The 20,803-nt window shown below is 36.8% G+C and overlaps 1 protein-coding gene across 2 annotated transcripts in view; it reads left to right on the top strand.

Moving 5' to 3' along the window:
- Positions 1-17,178: 17,178 nt before the first annotated feature.
- Positions 17,179-20,803, top strand: part of REV1 (REV1 DNA directed polymerase) — a 100,710-nt gene continuing 97,085 nt past the window's right edge. For both annotated transcript variants that reach the window (XM_074300392.1, XM_074300391.1), the window contains exon 1: positions 17,179-17,754. The gene's annotated coding sequence lies outside the window, so the exon portion shown is untranslated. The remainder of the gene's footprint in view (positions 17,755-20,803) is intronic.

The following is a 20,803-nucleotide window of genomic DNA, read 5'->3' as shown; positions in this document are numbered from 1 at the left end:
AAATAAGTGAATGAGAGAACAGCTGCTGGGTGGGATAAAAAGGGTCAGAGAAGATTTCTTTAGGTTTGGGAAGATCTGAGAATTTTCATAAACTTTACTGATTCAAATTCATTATTCTCAGGGGAAAAATTAATTTTTAACTCAGCTGCCAATGTACTGTTAGCTAATACTGTGGAGCACTGTGTTTGGGACAGCATTTGTATAGAACAAATCAGAACACAAATAAGTGAGCACTTGTACATTAATGAACAAAGGGAACATTGTTCAGTTTGTCTTGTTTAGGTAAAAGACCTCTCCCTCAAACTCTTTGAAAATTTGATTGTATTTTTCACATGCTATTAAATATGCAATTATATGTGCAATTGCCCATGGCTCTTTTCAAGAAGCATTCAACAAGAAGAAGTCCAAATTTTTCCCTTCAGTGCTCACACACTTCCTAAAATGATGCCATTAAGAAAAATATAAATATTTGTAAGCAGATGTTTTTATTTGTGAGCCTTGTAATTTCTCTTGTAAAGATCTTTCTTTTGTCATGAAAAATTGCACCTTTAATCTGAGCCATGTAATTTCAATCCAATTCAATAAACACTTATTAAATGCCTACTATATATAAGACTAAAAGCAGAAAATATAGAGTCAAAAATGAAAGTTCCCGTCCTTAAGACTTTATATTATATTGAATTGATGGAATGACAACTAAGTATATAGAAATATATAAGCATATACAAATCCATCAGCCAATCAACATGCGTTATTAAGAAATAACAAGGCTAACCTGCCTGAAGGAGAGGGCTTGTGTTAAAGGCAGTGGAGATTAAAATCAAGGATAAAGTGTATTGGTGGAATGTTTAATGCTAGCCTAGAGAGTATGGAATTGATTTGGGAGGCCATAAGGAGGTATTCTGGCCATCATGAGAAAATTCTTAATAAAAACAAAATTTTAGGGAGATTATTTTGGAATCAATGTATAGGTAAAATCAGAATGGAGAGACTCTGTTTATTACATGTCTGGCACTGTTCTGGATTCTAAGTATACAAATGAGTAACACAGAAGTCAGTAGTAGAAAATGAAATAATTCCTGTTCACATAAAGCTTACATTCTAAACCTGAGAAAGAAAACAAAAAGGCAAGCAAACAACAATAGAAAGAATGTAAATGCTATATTGTGGTCCATACTCAGTTCCCACAGGCCTCTCTCTGGATATAGATGGCTCTCTTCATTACTGAACAATTGAAATTGGTCTGAATCAATTCATTGTTGAAGAAGGTCACATCTATCAGAATTGATCATCGTATAATCTTGTTGCTCTGGATAATGATCTCCTGGTTCTGCTCATTTCATTCAGCATCAGTTCATGTAAGTCTCTCCAGGCCTCTCTGAAGTCGTCCTGTTGATCGTTTCTTACAGAACAATGATATTCCATAATATTCCTATTCCACAATTTATTCCACCATTCTCCAATTGATGGGCATTGATTCATTTTCCAGTTTTTAGCCACTATGAAAAGGCCTACCACAAACATTTTTTGTGCTTTGTTTTTGAAGGCAATGGGGTTGTGATTTGCCAAGGTCATACAGCTAGGAAGTTAAATGTCTGAGGCCAGATTTGAGCTCTAGGGCCAGTGCCTTAAACATTGTGCTGTCTAGCTATCCTTCTGCTTGGGTTTTGTTAATTGGGTGTAAAAGCTCATAGCTTTTGACAAGAGCTGTCAACTTGCCCTTTTCTGGGAGAGATTTTTTAGGTAAGATTTTGGACCTTGTTGTTCTAATTCCTAACTCTAATTTTTTTTCAATGTAAATTGTTGTCCTTGAATGTCCATAAGAGGATATGGCTTCTTTGGTTCTCTTGTCAAAAATATAACTATTTTTCCCTCTACTGCTTCTCATTGTTTTATAAGGTGATATTGTTCATGATCTTCTATGATTTTCCTTTGTAAGATTTTATAAACAAGTTTATCTTTTGAAAGTGGTTTCTCTCCATTCAATAAAATCAAGAGTTAAAACTTGTCATTTGTAAACAATTTTAGCTTTCTTATTGTTGTTATTTACACTAAATTTTATTACATTATAGTGATTATCAGTGTTAATGTCTGTTTTTTTATCCATTTCCAATGTTTCAATGTGACCATATTGACAGTGTTTAATTGCATATATGGTCATCTTATCTTATGCTTTTTTGTAATTTGATGGTGTTTTTTATCTCTGAACTAATTAATCTGTGGCCTGATTATACAGACAGCTGATTCAGAAATTGCCTCCACATGAATAACCAACCCTTTCCTTTCTATTAAACTACCATCTGTTAAAATATAAGCAATTTCATTTTTGTCATCATATTAGTGCTATGTCTAGTGCCTCCAGATTCTATTCTTGAAGAAGGCATTAGTGATATGTAAGCTTGAGGCTTATGTGTAACCTATAGACCTTTGGTCACTTTTGCTTATTACTCCTGAACCATATTTTTCACTCTCCTCTCCATGTCCAGTTTTGCAAAAAGTCATTGAATATTAAAGAACATATTGATTTCATTTGGAAGATCCTATTAGTTTCTTCATAGAATCTCTTTCCTTTCTCATTTTTGTACAACAGATGTTCAGATATGGGTTGCAACTCTCTTCACGAGGGTTTCATTTAGAAAAGCTTGTCATGAGTACTGTTAAAGATGTTCAAGTATTCATGAAATCATGTTTCTTATTGCCTTTGGCTGCACATTAAAATATATCCTGCAATCTCCTTTATTTTCCTTTCCAGGGAAAACTTTTAAGACATTCTTTCATCTAGCTGCAAATTATTTTTGCCTTCTAGTTTCACTGGCATCAAGAATATCAAAATGTATATGATTTGGTTCTTCTTGTAGTATATCCATTCATTGGTCACTAGACAAGGATATTTTTATTCAATATTTTATTTTTCCCCAATTACATATAAAATAATTTTAACATTAATTTTTTAAAATTTTGCCTGGCAAATCTCTTCTTTTGTCCCTCCTCTTTTTCCTCATTAAGAAGTCAAGCAATTTGATGTAAATTATATATGTTCAGTCATTCAGAACATATTTCTATATTAGTAATGTTGTAAAAGAAAACAGACTAAAAACCCAAGAAAAATTTTTAAAAAGTTAAAAAGAGATTCTTCAATCAACATTTAGATTTTGTCAAGTTCTTTCTCTGGAAATGTTTTTTTTTCCCCATAATATATTCTTCAGAATTGTCTTGGATCATTATATTGCTGAGAATAGTTGTCATTCATAGTTGAACAACATATAATAGTGCTGTACAACATTATGCTAGCTCTGCTCATTTCACTTTGTATCAGTTCATGTATGTCTTTCCTAATTTTTCTGAAACTATCTTGCTTGTTATTTCATTTTTTTGGTCTTTTAATGATAATAGCTTTTTATTTTCAAAATACATGCAAAGATAGTTTTCAACATTCACCTTTGCACAACCTTATATTCTAAATTTTTCTCTCTCCCTTCCTCTCATTCTCCTTTTCCAGACAGTAAGAAACCCAATGTAGGTTAAACATGGAGTTCTAAACATATTTCCACATTTATCATGCTGCACAAGAAAAATCAGATCAAAAAGGAAAAAAAATGAGAAAGAAAAAAAAAGCAAATAAACAACTACAAAAAAGAGTGAAAATACTGTGTTATGAACCACATTCGGTTCCCACTCTCTGGGAGCAGATGGCTCTCTCCATCACAAGTCTATTGAAATGGGCCTGAATCACCTCATTATTGAAAAGAGCCACATCTATTGCAATTGATCATCACACAATCACCTTGTTGCTGTTACAAAGATCTCCTGGTTCTGCTGGTTTCATTTACCATCAGTTTATGTAAGTCTTTCCAGGCTTTTCTGAAATCATTCTACAGATCATTCCTTATAGAACAATGATATTCCATTACATTCAAATATCACAACTTATTTAGCAATTCCCCAGTCAAGGGGCATCCACTCAATTTCCAGTTCCTTGCTATCACAAAAAGGGCTGGTACAAACATTTTTTGCACATGTGGATGGATCCTTTTTCCCTTTTTAATGATCTCTTTGGCATACAAAACCAATAATGACAGTGCTGGATCAAAGGGTATGCACAGTTTGATAGCCCTTTGAGAATAGTTCCAAATTGCTCTTTAGAATGTTTAGAACAGTTTACAATTCCACCAACAATGTATTAGTGTCTCAGTTTTCCTATGTTCCCTCCCACATTTTTCCAATTTTAACCAATTTGAGAAATGTGAAATTGTACCTCAGAGTTGTCTTAGTTTACATTTCTCTAATCAATAATGATTTAGAGCATTTTTTCATATGACTAAAGGCTTTAATTTTTTCATCTGAAAGTTGTCTGCTCATATCCTTTGACTATCAATTGGAGAATGGCTTGTATTCTTAAAATTCTCTATGTATTTTAGAAATAAACCTTTTATCAGAACAACTTGGATGTAAAAATTTTTTCCCAGCTTTCTGCTGCCCTTCTAATCTTGGCTGTATTGGTTTTGTTTGTACAAAATTTTTAAAATTTAATATCATCAAAATTATCCATTTTGCACTTCATAATGTTCTCTAGTTCTTCTATGGCCATAAATTCCTTCCTTGCCTACAAATCAGAGAGGTAGATTATGCCTCATTCTCCTAATTTGCTTATAGTATCACTTTTTATGTCTAAATCATGAATCCATTTCGACTTTATCTTGGTATAGGGTGTTAGATGTTGGTCAATACCTAGTTTCTATCATGCTGTTTTCTAATTTTCCCAGCAATTTTTTATCAAATAATGAGTCTTTTATCCCAGAACCTGGAGTCTTTGAGTTTATCAAATACTAGATTACTGTAATCATTGACTATTGTCTTATGAACCTAACCTGTTTCCAATGATCAACTCCTTTTTTTCTTCTGCTTATCATTTCTTATGGCACAATAGAATTCAATCAAAATCATGTACAACAACTTGTTCAGTCATCTCTAAATTATGGGCATCCCTTCAGTGGATAAGGATCTTATATTTAGAGCATCAGTAGCTAAGCTAATATCTCTATGTCACTAAGAAAGCATTTTATTCATAGCATCCTCACCCCCTTTTCTACAACTCAGGTAGATATTTGATAACAATTTTGTAATTATTTTTGTTTCCTGAGTGGCACTGAACATCATTATTCAGTGATAAGCTTCTAAGTGCTTAGATAGACTGAAGTCTTCCTCTATTAGAACCTCCTTGAAGATATATCTTTCTATTTATATTTGAATTCTTAGTGCTTGTCACAGTACATGGTACATAGTAAGTGCTTAATAAAAGTTTATCCATTTGACCTGACTTGCTGAGACCTTGACAGACTGCTAGAAGAAATTCCTAGAGCTTTAGCTCTCCTCACATTATCTTTGAGAAACCAGACTCACACCATAATCAGTGTAGGGCTCAATGAAGGCTTTCCAATGCATTTTCTATATAATATTGTGTATTATAATTATATATATATATTTTATATCTTATTTCCTTGCCAGACTTTAATCTCCATGAGAATAAAGATCAGCGTTTATCTAAACTGTATCTTCTCAGCACCTAATATCATACTCTTCTGACTGTAGGCACTTAATGTTTACTGAATGAATAAATGAATAAATGGGATTCTATCAATACCTGAATCAGTTGTTGGGATTGTACTAAAGTTGATGATTCAATGAGTTTATTTGTTTTCTTTTAAAGGAACCTTCAAAGCTTGACTCTGATCAGTGCCCTTCCATTTAACACACATCCCTTGATTTGCTCTTTGCTCTCAGACTAATTCATTTATTCTCTCTCTGCACCAAGCTGCATTTGCCATCTGCTAGTTCAATCAATTAAGTGATCTAAATCCTTTTGAATGTGGCTGCATTGTTCCTCCTCATTTGCTCTGCCTGGCCAAGTCCTCCCATCAGAGCTGCAGAGGCAGAGCTCACATATAAATAGCTGGAATTGGAATATTTCTGAGACAGAAAACGTGTATTTAGATAACCCACAGGAGTTTCTTATGTTCATTTATTCTGTGACACTGGAGGCCATGAAACAACCATGAAAATAAGAGCTGGATTATATCTAGCCCTTAAAATGCAACACAGTGAGCAAAAAAATAAAAATAAATCAGGCAGAGAGTATAAGAAAAACCAGAAAACTAGACATTAGAACAAAAAGAAATTAGGACAAAAATATAGTCTTCTTCTCCTCCTTACCCTTTTTTATTTGGATTGTTTTTAGTCCAGATATACAAGGAAACAAGCCCTCCTAAACTGTTCTACACTTAGAGTAGTGATCTGCTACACGGCATTGATCACCTTGACTCTCTATCTTTAGGGGTCTGGACAATTGATACCCTTAAGGAAACTTTTAACAGGTGTCTACTAGTTTGAAGTGCTCAATTATGGGCTCCCAGAATCAGCTCATCTCTCCATCTATAGACTTCCCCAAATGGGAGGGTCCTCAGTATAACTTGAAGAAGAATGACCCTAGGGAAGTTGTAAGCTTCTCAGGTGTATCCTGAATCCTAAAATATCTCGGGGAAACAAAACCACTCCAACATCTTTGCCAAGAAAATATCACATGGAATCACAAAGAATTGGGTACAACTGAACAGTAATCACAGGAACTCTTTCTCTACTTCCACTGCCAGTGCTTCCCCTTATTCAAATCCCTTTATATTCTTTTTCATTTATTTTGTACATGCTTATTTGTATACCAATTGTCTCCCTCAATAGGATGTAGAAGCCCATTGAAGGTAGCAACTGTTTCTTTTTCATGTTTGTATTCCTAGCATTTAAAGAGTGTCTGGCACATAGCAGGCATTTAATGAATGAATGTTGGTTAGTCAGTTGTCAAGAACTAAGAAAGCTAATCTGACTGAAGGAGAGGACTTGTGTTAAATAAAGTCAGGAAGTTAAAGTCAAGGATAAAGTATATTTGTAGAATGTTTAATGCTAGCCTTTAGAGTGTGGAATTGATTTGGTCATCATGAGAAGGTTCTTAATAAAAACAAATTTTTAGGGAGTTTTTTTGAAATCATTGTGTTGGTAGAATTGGAGTGGAGAGACTCTGGGAGATATAGGTTCCATCAATTAGAAAGCTATTACAGTATAAATCTATTCTATATAAATGCATATATGTATGTATATATACATGAATATATATATATATATATAAACATACTATATACAATATACTATATTGTAGTATATAGCCAAGAGAGTGATGAATGTTAGTAGCATTCGTACAAGCTAGTAGCAATAGGAATGAAGAAGAGGTGGGTGTTATCTCACAACAGATTTTCCTGAGCTTAGAGTATATTAGTTGATATTTCAGTATTATTTTTTCCAGATATACTTTTTTAAAATTTTATTTTAAAATGTACATTCATTTTTTACATGTTTCCAAATGAGTATGCTGGGAGAGAAAACTCAAAATAAAAAGGAAGAACCATAAAAAAGAAAAAAAACAGAAGGGAAAAAAAAAGGTAAAAACAGTTCTTTCTCTTTCAATGCAGATGGCATTTTCCAGCCAAAATTTATTGGAATTGCCTTAGATCATTGAATTGCTGAGAAGAGCCACACAATCTTGCTGTTGCTGTGCACAATGTTTTACAGGTTTTGCTTGCTTCAATCAGCATCAATTCATGTAAATCTTTTCAGACTTTTTCAAAAACTGCCTTTTATCATTTCTTGTAGAAAAATAATATTCCATTATTTTCATATGCCATAATTTATTTGGCCATTCTTCAATTGATGAGCATTCACTCATTTTCCAATTCTTTGCCACCACAAAAAGAATGGCTACAAACATTTTTGCACATGTGGATCCTTTTCCCTCTTTTATGCAGATGCACTTTTTTACTTATTGGAATTTTTATTCACATTGTCACTGTTTTACACAAAGGATAATTTTATATAAGGTTCATTTATAGCATTGGTTATTTGCTAAACACTCATCCCAGAATATTATCTCTGAGGCTTTCTGGTGCTGCAGGCAACTAAGGTGCATTTATGCATTTATAATCATTTCTACTACTCTTTCATTTTAATTCAGTCTCTTGAACATCCTCTGTTTTCCCTAGTGATCAAAAGTATCCATCAGGTAAGTCTTTTCTTTTTTCCTTTATGAGTGATGAAACTGCCATTTTAAAACCTGGTCATTTCTCATATAGACTGTATTCTCCATATCTTTTTTTCTTAAGGGACTAAATATTTTATCTCTTGTAATGTATGTTTGTAGTCTGTGATTATGGAAGCTGCTTATAGTATTGAGCCTTTTGATTTAAAAAAAATCTTTTGCTGATTAAATTTATGCAGTGATTAATTCTGCTTGTCTTTCATAATTCCCTTATTCCCATTCCACTCTTCACATACCTTTAAAAATCAAAACAATGTCTCTTTGCTCTTTGTCTTTCTTCCCTCATGTATACCTCTCTATGTCTCATTTGGCTCTCTGAATTTTTACTAAATTAATTTCATTCTTACTTTACATGAATGTATTTGAAACAACCAGCCATTGCTTCTAGTAGATTATAGGATCATAGATTTACAGCTGGAAAGAGATTAGTTCAAACCTTCATTTTATATGCAACTAGAATGTGGGATGGCCACCACGACACAATATTTGATATTTCTCATAGAAAGTGTAGATGTTTGTTCTCTGAGCTGGCTTATTCAATGCAGCTTGCCTTCAGACCAGCAGGTCTAGATTCTCAGAAGATTCTCTCATGGTCCTATTGTGGGGTACATTTTTTCTACTTTCCACTTTGTAGCCCCCATTGATTCATTTTCATTTTCATAAACCAGCCACTCAATGATGACACTCTTCGATCTTAAACATAGCTATTTAGCAATAAGGCAAAATAAATAATATCATAAGCCCTCATATATTAAGGCAAATGCAGTAATAATGATCTATTATAATCCACTCATAAACTTGTATTATATTTTCCTGCCAGTATCTCACCAGAACTCAGTATCCTTGGGGACAAATAGTCACACTCTTACAGAAACCTGCCAAGGAGGTAATATGAATGAGGAAAATACATTTTTACAGCTCTAGAATTACAAATGTTGTTATCTGTCTTTCTCAGAAACTATCCATTAAAATTCCCTGAGAAATATCTCTTCTGTGATAAATACTTCCATAGCTAAGCTTAGTTCATCTATCCTTTGTTTCACTAGACATAATGTCTCAGCTAAACTAGCCGTTCTGTTGGTGACTTCTCTGATTCTGTTTCTAAGCTATTTTTTGGTCCCCCTGGAGTTATTCTTCAACAACAATTTTTGTATCTATCTCTTCTAGCTTCAAACTTAGATGATATAATTCTGAAATCTCTCATTTAACTTTCTCTTCTTATCTCTCAGGGTTCCTACTCTAGATCCTTTTAGAAAACAATCCTCCCTTAGCTTATTATTAGTTACAAAATTCTCACCTGCTTTCTATAGCAGATAAATTAATATATTTTAAACTGGAATAGGAATAATAGGACGACAATTCTGATGTCCATATCTTTCCAGTGTACTATATCTCATTACATTCAAATGAAAAAATTTTTTTTAAAGAAGCCAAATGTGATTCAGATCTCTCTTGGAGGAACCATCTCTGTTAGAACTTTTAAGAAAACTGTTCCATGTCAAAGAGCAGAACCTTAAAAGAACAGTAATTCACCTATGAGGAAGCTGGAGCCCAAAATATTAAGAGACTTGTGAAAAATCATATATGTATGTATCAGAAGCAGGATTTAAACTTATGTTTTGTCATTTCCAATCTATCATTTGTTCTACTCTACTATCCTGCTCCCCATTCTAACTGATTTTTATTTTTCACTATTTTATTGGATTTGTAGTTTTCATATGAATATTTCCTCCCATAGTGAAGCTTGAACTCATCTATGCTTTCTCACTCTGGCTTGTCCACGTCTTCCCTTAAGTTTCTACTGGAGATCATCCAAGGTTCTAGGAGCTTTCTTCTAGCTTTCTTGATAATATGCAGGGAGCAGTGGAGCATAAGAATGATCTGTCCTTTATTTCTCCACCTTACTACATGATCAGACTACTTCCCTTTCCATTTGATGATATCTGTTTTTGGTGTGGCTGGTTTGGGTACGTATTTCTGCTATCCACCCCTTCCTGATCTTCCTTCCAAACATAGCTCCAGTCCTACCTCCTACATGAGATCTGATGCCCTCAAGTTCTCAGCACTCTGTCTCTTATATTTCTTAGTGTTTACTCAATTGTGTCCACATAGAGTCCTCCCAGGAAAGTGTAAACTCCTTAAAAGCAGAGATGTCCTTGTTTTATTTTGCTGTTTTAATTTATTCCTCATTTCCCAGTTCCTAGCAGATACATAGCAGATCTTTATACATATTTATCAATTAAACTGAATTAAATCCAAGTTCATCATGCTCCTCTTCATTGCCCCTCAAGGGACTTAAATTGATTCTTCAGAAACTGAGATATTCCATGACTAATCTGAATTCAGTTAACTTGAATTGACTAAGATTCTTGTGACCTTAGTCACAAGAATCAAAACTAAGTCTCCGGGTCTCCCAGACTTCATGGCTCTCCCTATGACATTATATAGTAGCTCTCTCAGTATTTTAGGTGCATTTTGTATTTTTGACTACCATCATTATAATTCATTATTGTTGGAATTTATATTTTAATATTTCTCCCCCTTCATTTGTATTGAAACTCCCTCCAAAAGGTCATCCAATAATTTCCTAAACTATATTCCAGTTTTATTTCTTTAAAAAAAAATACATGCAGAGATAGTTTTCAATACTCACCTTAGCAAAACCTTTTTTCTCCTTTGTCTCCCCTTCCCGACTCCCCTAAACAGCTAACAATTCAAATATAGGTTAAACATGTGCAATTCTTCTGAACATATTTCCATATTTGTTATTCCAGCTTTATTTCTAATTCCATATCTTTAAAGTTGCTAATGTTATAGTGAGGAGAGACGATTTCCAGGTTTTATTTTTATCTCTATCATTGATCTGATATTTCACTTTGAAAATATTCCCTGCTAAGGGAAAGGGACCTGTATGTGCAAGAATGTTTGTGGCAGCCCTCTTTGTGGTGGCCAGAAACTGGAAACTATGTGGATGCCCATCAATTGGAGAATGGCTGAGTAAATTATGGTATATGAATGTTATGGTATATTATTGTTCTGTAAGACATGATCAGCAAGATAATTTCAGAAAGGCCTGGAGAGACTTATATGAACTGATGCTGAGTGAAATGAGTAGGACCAGGAAATCGTTGTATATTTCAACAACAATACTATATGATGATCAATTCTGCTGGACGTGGACATCTTCAACAATGAGATGAATCAAATCAGTTCCAATAGAGCAGTAATGAACTGAACCAGCTACACCCAGCGAAAGAACTCTGAGAGTTGATTATGAACCACTACATAGAATTCCCAATCCCTCTATTTTTGTCCACCTGCATTTTTTATTTCCTTCACAGGCTAATTGTACACTATTTCAAAGTCCGATTCTTTTTGTACAGCAAAACAACTGTTTGGACATATATACATATATTGTATTTAACTTATACTTTAACATATTTAGCATGTATTGGTCAACCTGACATCTTGGAGAGCGGGTGGGGAGAAGGAGAGGAAAAATTGGAACAAAAGGTTTTGCAGCTGTCAATGCTGAAAAATTGCCCACACACATATCTTGTAAATAAAAAGCTATAATTAAAAAAAATAAATTCTTCACAGTGTAAACTAATAAAATAGCACTTTCTGAGCAATGAAAAAGGCCTCCTTTTGGCCTCAGTTTTTACATTTATCGATATTGTATATATATGTGTGTGTGTGTGTGTGTGTGTGTGTGTGTGTGTGTGTGTGTGTGTGTGTGTATGTCTATGTACATTCATTTATTTTCTATATTCATGAACAAAGAAAACAAAAATAAAAATTTAATATGAATTCATTCACTTTATTATTTGTAGTTTATATTAAAATGTATGTTAATTTCAACAAGGTAATAATAATAATAAGAATATATTTTTAAATCTTCAAAAAAATATTCCCTGCTAATAGACACCTTATACCATCTGAAACTATACTTTAGCAGCTACTTATGAACATTATAATAATGATGGCAATAATAATTATCAATATTTACATGGTATTTACACAATTATATATATACATATATGAATATATAATTTCACTTGATACTTAACCTTGTGTGATGGGCAACACAGGTATCAAAAACCCCTCATTTTATAGATAAAGTAAATGATCTTGGTCACACTGATAGTAAATGTCAGGGACTGAATTTTAACAGAAGTTGTCCTGACTTCAAGCCAATACTCACGTCCCCATGGCATACCAAATAGTATTCTAAATACCACAATATCATATTAATACACACACACACACACACACACACACACACACACACACATATATATATATATAAATTATTTGAACTAAGAGGAACATATTTGTTTTTTGGTTTACCTTTGTTTTAAGGATTCTAGATTTTCTTTCTTCTCATGCCAGCCAATATCTCATTTTCTATGCCTTTCTTTGAGAAATAACAAAGCCATCTAGTACTTTACTATTGGTTTACAGAAGTTCATGAAATCATAGAATCTCAGGGTTGGAAGGAACTTCACAAGTTATCTTGTCCAACTTAGATCTCAGACATGAATCTCCTTCCTAACATTCCTATCAAGTGTTTTTTGTTTTGTTTTGTTTGTTTTTATTGTTGAAATTGTATTTTATTGTTGTTATTGTTGCTATTTCCTGAAAACTTCTAATTATGGGAGACCTCCTTTAGCTTTCTGGAAAACCTTAATTATTAGGATTTTTTTCTTCATATTATACTGAAATCTTCCTTCTTACAGCCTATTAGTTTTAGTTCTACCAAACAGAACAAGTCTAATCCTTCTTTCACATGATTTCACAGAAATTATTTGATAAGAAATAATGGCTGTTTCATTGAGCTATTCCTATGTAAATACTTCCTCAAACTGTCTTCAGGAAAACCCCAAATTCCCAGAAGCTCTATCATCAGAAATCATCTTTTTTATGAAGCCCCACCATAGTTCAATGTCATGGAAATTTGTCTGGCCTTGAGGAATTTAACCATGTTCAACTCTTTCAAAAAAAATTTATAGAGCCAAAAGACTGACTTGCTTAGCCTGTCCCCCGAATTCTTGTATGGTCAGCATGGTTTGAGTTCATGAATATTGCAAAAGGAGGATTTAACTAACTACAGAAAATTGACTATTGAGGAAATGATGTTTCATCCAAAGTGTTGATATAGGACTGAGCTAGTATTTTAATTGAAGTTTTCAGCCAATTTTTCAGTTGTTATCCTCAAAACAATAAATTGAATATATATAAAATGCTATAATGTTTAGAAAGAATATATGTATACTCAGATTCAAATCTCAGAAGCACTGCTTATTTCCTGGGTCACCTTGGACAAGTCACTGAGTCTCTTAGCCTGGATTTCCTCTATAATAAAATGAAAGAGTTGGATTGATGACTTCTACCTCCTTGCTAGCTCTAAATTTATGATTCTCCTCTCATCTCAATCTTCAGGTAATTAATTTGCTCCTAATGGAAATTTTTTTCTTCTTTCCTTTTTACATTTTTAAATCCAGGGACTAAGTAGATAAATCCTATTTTATATGCAGAAATGTGTGTATATATGTAAATATACACATATGAACATACTATATACATATTAAAATCTATGGTTTGGACATGGTAATCTTAAAACATAAACCATGTTGTATAAATGAACTCATGTTATAGGATAATAATCAACTCTTATTTTCCCTATGATATCACTGAGATATTATTTGTATAATTTTATGTGTTAATACTATTTAATAAGAAATAACACATCTTTACAGAGGTAATTCTTTCCTTTTTTCCTCAAAGTCCTTTGAAATATAAAGTCTTGGAAGTGCCATCTAAAGTGGAATTTCACTATCTTGATTTTATTGGGTAGTTAGCTGAGGCAGCTAGATGGCACACTGATTATAGAGTTAGGAAGGCTGGAACTCAAATCTGGCCTCAGCCATTTACTAGCTGAGTGGCCCTGTACAAGTCATTTAATCCTATTTACTTCTACTTCCTCATCTGTAAAATGAGCTCAAGAAGGAAATGGGAAACCATTCCAGTAATTTTGCCAAGAAACAGCAAAATGGGGACATAAAGAGTCAGAAATAACTAAACAACAATTTCATTGACTAGAAATTTGAGAAGTTATTTCTATCCAAGAACATTAAAAGGGAATATAAATTCTAGATTAAAAATTCAACAATCCATGGTGCCTGATCCTGTGTTCATCAATGACCAGATTAGAATTATACTCAATCCAGTGACACTGACCAGGCACTTAACCTTTGTGCCTTAATTCATTATAGTTTATCTTCCTTATTTACCACTTTAGATTTGAATGTGGTCCCAGTTTCTGATAAAATATTGCATGTGTTCATATGAACTTTTTACACATGGTTTTAACACTGATATCAGACATATTTCATACTTCATGTTTTTATTTTTCTTATACTATTTGATGTGGATTATTAAAAAGGAAAACCCACACAGATTAAAAATCTGAGGAAAGTAAAAGTCTCTGGAACCCTGGGGTAGTAAAAAGAGTTATGAAAAAAGGAAAGTGGATAACTTGGTAAAGATGAAATAAAAAGTTGTTAGGAGTGTGAAGATCATCTTTTAAAAAAACCCATAAAATTCAAAATTGGAAGAATAAACAAAAAGCTTTTTGTTTAGGCTAGACACTCTAGGAACTTAGATATAATATTCTCTCTGAATGTCTGCTTTTTCTCATTATATTTCACCTTCTTTATCAGTCCTTCTGTCTCTCATTGTTTTCCTCTTTAGCCATAGAGAGCAGTCAAATAGTAAATTGGCATAAAATTATTTTTCTTACTAGCCAAGGGCAAGTAGTTATAAAGTTTGTATAAGTTTGCTATAAAGATAAAAAGCATATTATATATCTATAAGATTTATAGATTTGTTAAGATTTGTTAGCATAATACTTTAGTTTTTCCTCCTTGAAAAAAAAAAACAGGGAAAATCTTTGACTAGAACATAGGAGAGAGAAAAAAGATATTTGAAACACAATACATTTCTTATATAGTTGTATAAAATTATTATACAATTTTAAGTGTTTTTGCTATTCCCTGTTTATGGAAATTATTGTCATTTAGGGATACACAGGAAAAAACCCAGAATAACCATGAGAACTGCTGCTTTTTCTCCAAGGAATCTCGTAGCAGACGATTTCCTTGAGTTGCCCTCTATCTAGTTGCTAGCCTGTCACAATTAAACCATTTGTTTTAATTTATGACATCTCCAAAAAACATGTGACCTGAATTTGCCATTTTTGCAAAAAAGAATGCTGACACTGAAGTGCATTTATGATGTAAAACATGGTAAAACAAAGTGCTACAAAAAGGGACACTGTCAGAGATTTTAATTATTTTGCCTTTCATGCCTATTTCCTTTAAGAAAGTTGTCTTGATCCAATTCTTAATTTACAAAGCAACAAACAAGAAATCTAAATGTCCTCAAAAGACTTCCAGGCTATTTGTGAGAAAGAGAAAGGATTTGCTTAAGCCTTCTTCTCCATATGTCATATTAGTGGTTTAATGTTTCTTTTTTTAAACAAAATTTCCGGGAAAAGATTTTTCCTCATCACTGCCCTTGAGCAGGATGGCTTAGGAGCGAGTGTAGAAATATTAGGCCTCAGAGGTAATAACAGAGCTAGCATTTCAAGGGCCGTAGGCACTGACTGGAGCCAGGAGTAGCTCTCGTGATAGGGTTTTCACTCGGATCTAGTGGCAAAGCTTCATCTGCTTTTACTCGGTACGGATGCTGCTTCCCCAGCTCCATCGTTACCATGGTATTGGAGATATTTGAGTTAACGTGAGTCCCTTTCTCCACTAGATGTCACTGTAAATCAGTTGCATTTGGGGGATGTCAAACATGCTATACATACACATGCTATACATGTTATACACATAATGCATTCCATATGCTATCTATTGGGCAGTACGCTGCACACATGAAACATAATGATATGTAGTAGCGAATAAAGCTATCTACAGATATGCACGTGTGTATAAACATCTAGCTCTAAGAAATGGGATGCGTAATGTATATGCACGTCTATATCTGTATGTATGGCGCATACACAAGTATGTAGGGATATACACATGTGTGTGGAAAAGGATTTAGGAACACCCTCTATAAGTTTAGGAAGGTTACCATTCCAAGAGTTGTGGGACAACAATCTGGGCGTTGATGTTATTGGTGGGAAGATATTTTCCGGTCCCTTGCCCGGTTCTACCTTTGGGCTCACACACGTATTGTTTTAGACGGTTACAGTTTTAACGCGGGCTGTCCCCGGGCTTCTAGCTCCCCAAGAAGTAGGAGCCGGCCGCGCTTTGCATTAGTGGCGGGGCAGCACCGCGGCTGGGGAGCCTCGCCGAGGGCCGGCTCGGTAGTGCAGGGAAGCCGTGGGTCGCGTGGGCGATCCCCGCAATGCAGCACTGAAGGAGATGTGACCAGACTGATTTCACGTGAGTGCAGTGCTCTGGACTCTCTCCCTATAATGCTTGTCTCCTCCAGCAGCAGCTGCTGGGGCGGCTCACAAAGACGTAGGTCGGTTTTGCCCTGGAAGTCCCAGGAAGGGGATGGAGGTGGGGTGTGGAAGGGGAGGAGGAGGCAGGGCGGGGGTAGCGATTCTTCCCTGGGGGCACGCATACGTAGGATGCAATGCAGAATAGTCGCAGCCCGAGTTGGAGGTGGGGAGGTATTGGGAGGCACGAATAGCTCGGGCCTTGACTGCACTGCAGAGACCTTCCTTCCCCGCCTCTTCCCCCAGCAAGCCCCTCTGCGGGCCCGACGCAAACAGATTTTTTTTTTTTTTGCTAGCGCAGAGAGCAAGGCGGGTTAAGGCCCTGCAACAGGAGCCCCGCAGCCCAGGATAGTAGCTAGGAGTTGCGGCGGGGGTTCGCGCCAGTGGGTGGGGCCTATGCGCAGCCGCGTCCCAGCCATTGGTTGCCGGAACTGCCGTTTCGGCGGCGAAGGCGGGGACGCAGCGTTCCCCTCCCTTCTCTCCCCACTCCTTCTTTCATTCCCCCCTCCCCCCCGTCTCTCCCTCCGCCTTCTCTGCGAGCTAGACGGTCACGTGCCCACGGAGGGAAAAGCCACCTCCGGTCGGCGGCGGCTGCAGCTACTAGGGAGAGAGAGAGAGTGTGTGTGTGGGAGACAGGGAGGGGAGCAGGAGGAGGGACACAACAGAAGGGGCAGGGGTGTTTCTTCGTTCCGCGCGCGGCTCCCGTCGTTAGGGGTCGCCCTGGGAAGGGGTGCGAGACGTGTGCGCGTGGGTGTGCGTGTGTATATGTGTAGGCAATAGTGTAGCTGTGGGAGTGGGTCACGCTTGGAGCCGCGCGCCGCCAGAGGAGGAGCCCGGAGATCAAGACAGGCAGGGAGCGCGCGAGCCAGCCGAGGCCCGCCTGGGATGGAAAACGCGGCGCGAGCGATGTGACTCTTCCCACCCCGCCCCCCAACCTCCCTCCCCTTCTCCTCCTTTTCCTCCTCCCTTCCCTCCCCTCCCCTTCCCATCCCGGCCCGGGCCGAGGGGACCTAGCAGAGGTGGCGGCAGCCGAGGAGACGGAGCCAGTGAGGGAGGAGGCGGCCGCTGTGACCGGGCATGGTGGTCTGGGGCAAAACGAAAGGTGAGAGACACCCCCCCCCCTTCCCCTCACCGGAGCCATCGGCCGGGAGGAGGGGCTGAGGACCGGGGTTGGGTTGGGTTAGATTCCCCGGGGCCGTGGCGCCGATTAGCCTCCCCCTCCCTACCGACCCTCGAGGGACCTAATCAGTGATGTCGGCCGGGGCCATGCCGTGGGGGAGGGGAGGGAGTCGGGCTATTCCCGGAGCCGCCGATCTAGAGCTTGGGTGGGTGGGGGAGGGGCCCGGGGTTCTCCCCCGGTCTCAGCTCCTCCTCCGGTCCTGGAGGGAGGGGGGGAGCCGAGGAGGCGGTGGCTTTTCTGCACCTCCCCCTCCCCCCGGCCCGCACACGCAGGCAGCTGCCGGGTTATGTAACGTGTGACCTCCCCCTTCCCCCACCGCCTCGGTTCTTCCTCATCCCCGCCGGGGCGGGGTGGACGCGGGCTCCCTTTGCACTCCATTCCTTTGCCTATCCTCACCTGCTTTGCCCTGAAATAGACCAGTTCGGGGTTAGGGGCTGTCCCATCCTCCAAACCCATCACTGGAGACCCTGTGTGGCCTGTTTTCTCCCACACCACTGACAACAGGACGGCTCCCGCTCCTTTCCCCACTCTCTCCTTTTCACTGTCTTGTTAACCATCCTCTCCCAAAGCAACCCCCCCACCCCTTGCATAGGCTCACCGCGTTTAACCTTCCCCCTTGACAAAACTGCCATCTCTTTCCTATAACGGAGCCTGCATTCAGAATTATAAACCTGGCGTTCTCGGCTGCCTTACTTGTATGTATGCATGTCACTGCAAATTCTACTCCCCTTCATTAACCTCGGCTGGATATCTTATACCTCCTTGCCCCAAGAACCACGAGATTGGTTTTCTGAAAACTCCTACTAGAAATTTCTTCCATCTGCCCCCTTTATATGTTAGGTGGCTCATTCAAATGATTTTTTTCTCTCGTTGCTTACGAAAATGCAAACCCTTTTCATGCCCTTACATAGACCATTCAATTCTTGCAGACCCTGTATGCCTAGAAATGGAGAATCTTTTCTTTTAATACCTCATCCTACCACAGATGGTGCTAGGAAAGAAATGTGTCCTTGTTATTCTCAACTCCTTATTCTCAAATGCCTTTACATAACCAATCAGTTGCAAGACTGTGCCTATTGTATCCCACAAGTCATACATCCGATTCTTTGCTAGCATAGATATCACCGTAGCTCAGTTCCTCATTAGTTTTTAAACTAAATTTTTTAATAGTTGTCCTGTATATACTTATACCTGTGCTTGCTTCTCCATTAGAATGTGAATTCCTTCCTGACCCGTAGTAAGTACTTCATAAGGATCTGTTGTTTGATTGAATTGAGCCCATACATTTAACGTCATCACAATTCTTCAAATAAATATTGATATTTTCTCTACTGACCAGAGCCTTCTTCCTCTTCAGTGCTTTTCCTGTTGTGTCTCTCTATAATGCCTATTTTTAATCTTTTCTTCCCTGTGGGAGAAATTTCTTGCAGATGCAAATAGTAACTCAAATAGGCGCATTCCTGAACCCTTTTAATGAAGTATTACAGTATTTGTGTAAACTACTTTGAGAAAAACTCATTTCCTTGATCACATACTAGAAGAAATCTTCGATCCTTTCCAGCTGTAATTCTATGATCAAACAATAACCTTTTTCCTTCTCTCTTATGTACGCTGGGAGACTTCATTGCACTTTTTAGGGCTGTGGTTTCCAACTTTGGCATTGTGATATCCTGAGTTATCTTCAAATAATTCAAAGAGCATTGTTCCCTAATCTAATTTCTTGAAGTCAGCTAGTGTTGATAATATTTGCCTTGCCCTCTTCGTGAACTGTGAGAGTAAAATGATAAAAAATGAAGGAGCTTTGAAAAAGGAAAAAAAATCTTTAAAATAGCATCCGTTCATGCTGTGTGGCATTTTTTAATGGGTTGGGACTGGAAAGAGACCTCTGAAAGCATCTAGTATAGAGCCTTCCTATTACAAATGGCTAATTCCCCCTTCTCCCTTGAGTGCCTTCCCTCTAAGACCATATTCCATCTACTCCATATTTGTAAAGTACTGGTTTATGATTTGTTGTTTATATTGCCTACCTCTTTGAAATGTAAGCTCCTTGAGGGTAGATAGGTGCTTAATAAGTGCTTTTTTTGATTGTTGCAAATTTGGGCTATTGATGCTAATAGTAATCTTTCTAAAATGTTATATTTTTGAGTATCTTTCCATTAATAAAAAAAAATCTTTAGTCTTATCTAGAGAGTAAAATCTGTGTCCTTTAGCTTGGCATTTAAGGCTTTTGAAACATGGTTTCATATCTGTTGCTTTAATAATCTACCATTAACTCTCCTATAGAAAATCTTTACTTTAGTATCTGATCTTGAGGCAACAGGTAAAATGATATTATCAATGGATGTGGAGCAGGGATACTTGGAGTTGCCTTTGGTTACATAATTCTGTTTGATAACCAAAGGGCACCCCACTTGAGCTTTACTTTCTTCTTCAGTCCAGGGCTTTTTCCTTTCTAATCACTGACCATCACTGATCCTCAGTTTGAGTTGCTATACATTTAATAGATTTTTCTCATTTTGGAATACATATGTTAGTCTTGGAATCAAGAAGTATTTAAGTATCAGTTAAGTATACTGGAGTATAAAAACAAAACCAAAATAATTCTTAATTTCCATATAACAGTATGTAATTCTTATTAATACTTGGTCGTGTGTTTTAAAGGACAGCTTTGCACAAAGTATAGAACCGGTCTAGGAACCCAGAAGGTCTGAATTTAAGTCCCAATCCTAGGCAATTCAATTAACTTCTTAAAGCCCTAGGCATATCTTTAGCTATTTAAAGAAGTTGCCTACTTATATTAGGAGAGTTTCTTCATTAGGTAGTTCTTTATACCAGTGAAATAACAGATTCAGTTATTCTTCCTATCTCATCTATAGTAATTATTAAAAAAAAAAATCCAGCATAAGTCCTTCTCTCTTATGGCATAAGTATTGACTGAACATGAGGAATAAGGTTTTAAAGTCTTTGAATT

Source organism: Sminthopsis crassicaudata, chromosome 3 (genome assembly GCF_048593235.1).
Source record: "Sminthopsis crassicaudata isolate SCR6 chromosome 3, ASM4859323v1, whole genome shotgun sequence".
Lineage (NCBI taxonomy): Eukaryota > Metazoa > Chordata > Mammalia > Dasyuromorphia > Dasyuridae > Sminthopsis > Sminthopsis crassicaudata.
The sequence above is the reverse complement of the archived record's forward strand: the minus strand, read 5'-3'. Positions and strand labels throughout refer to the sequence as shown.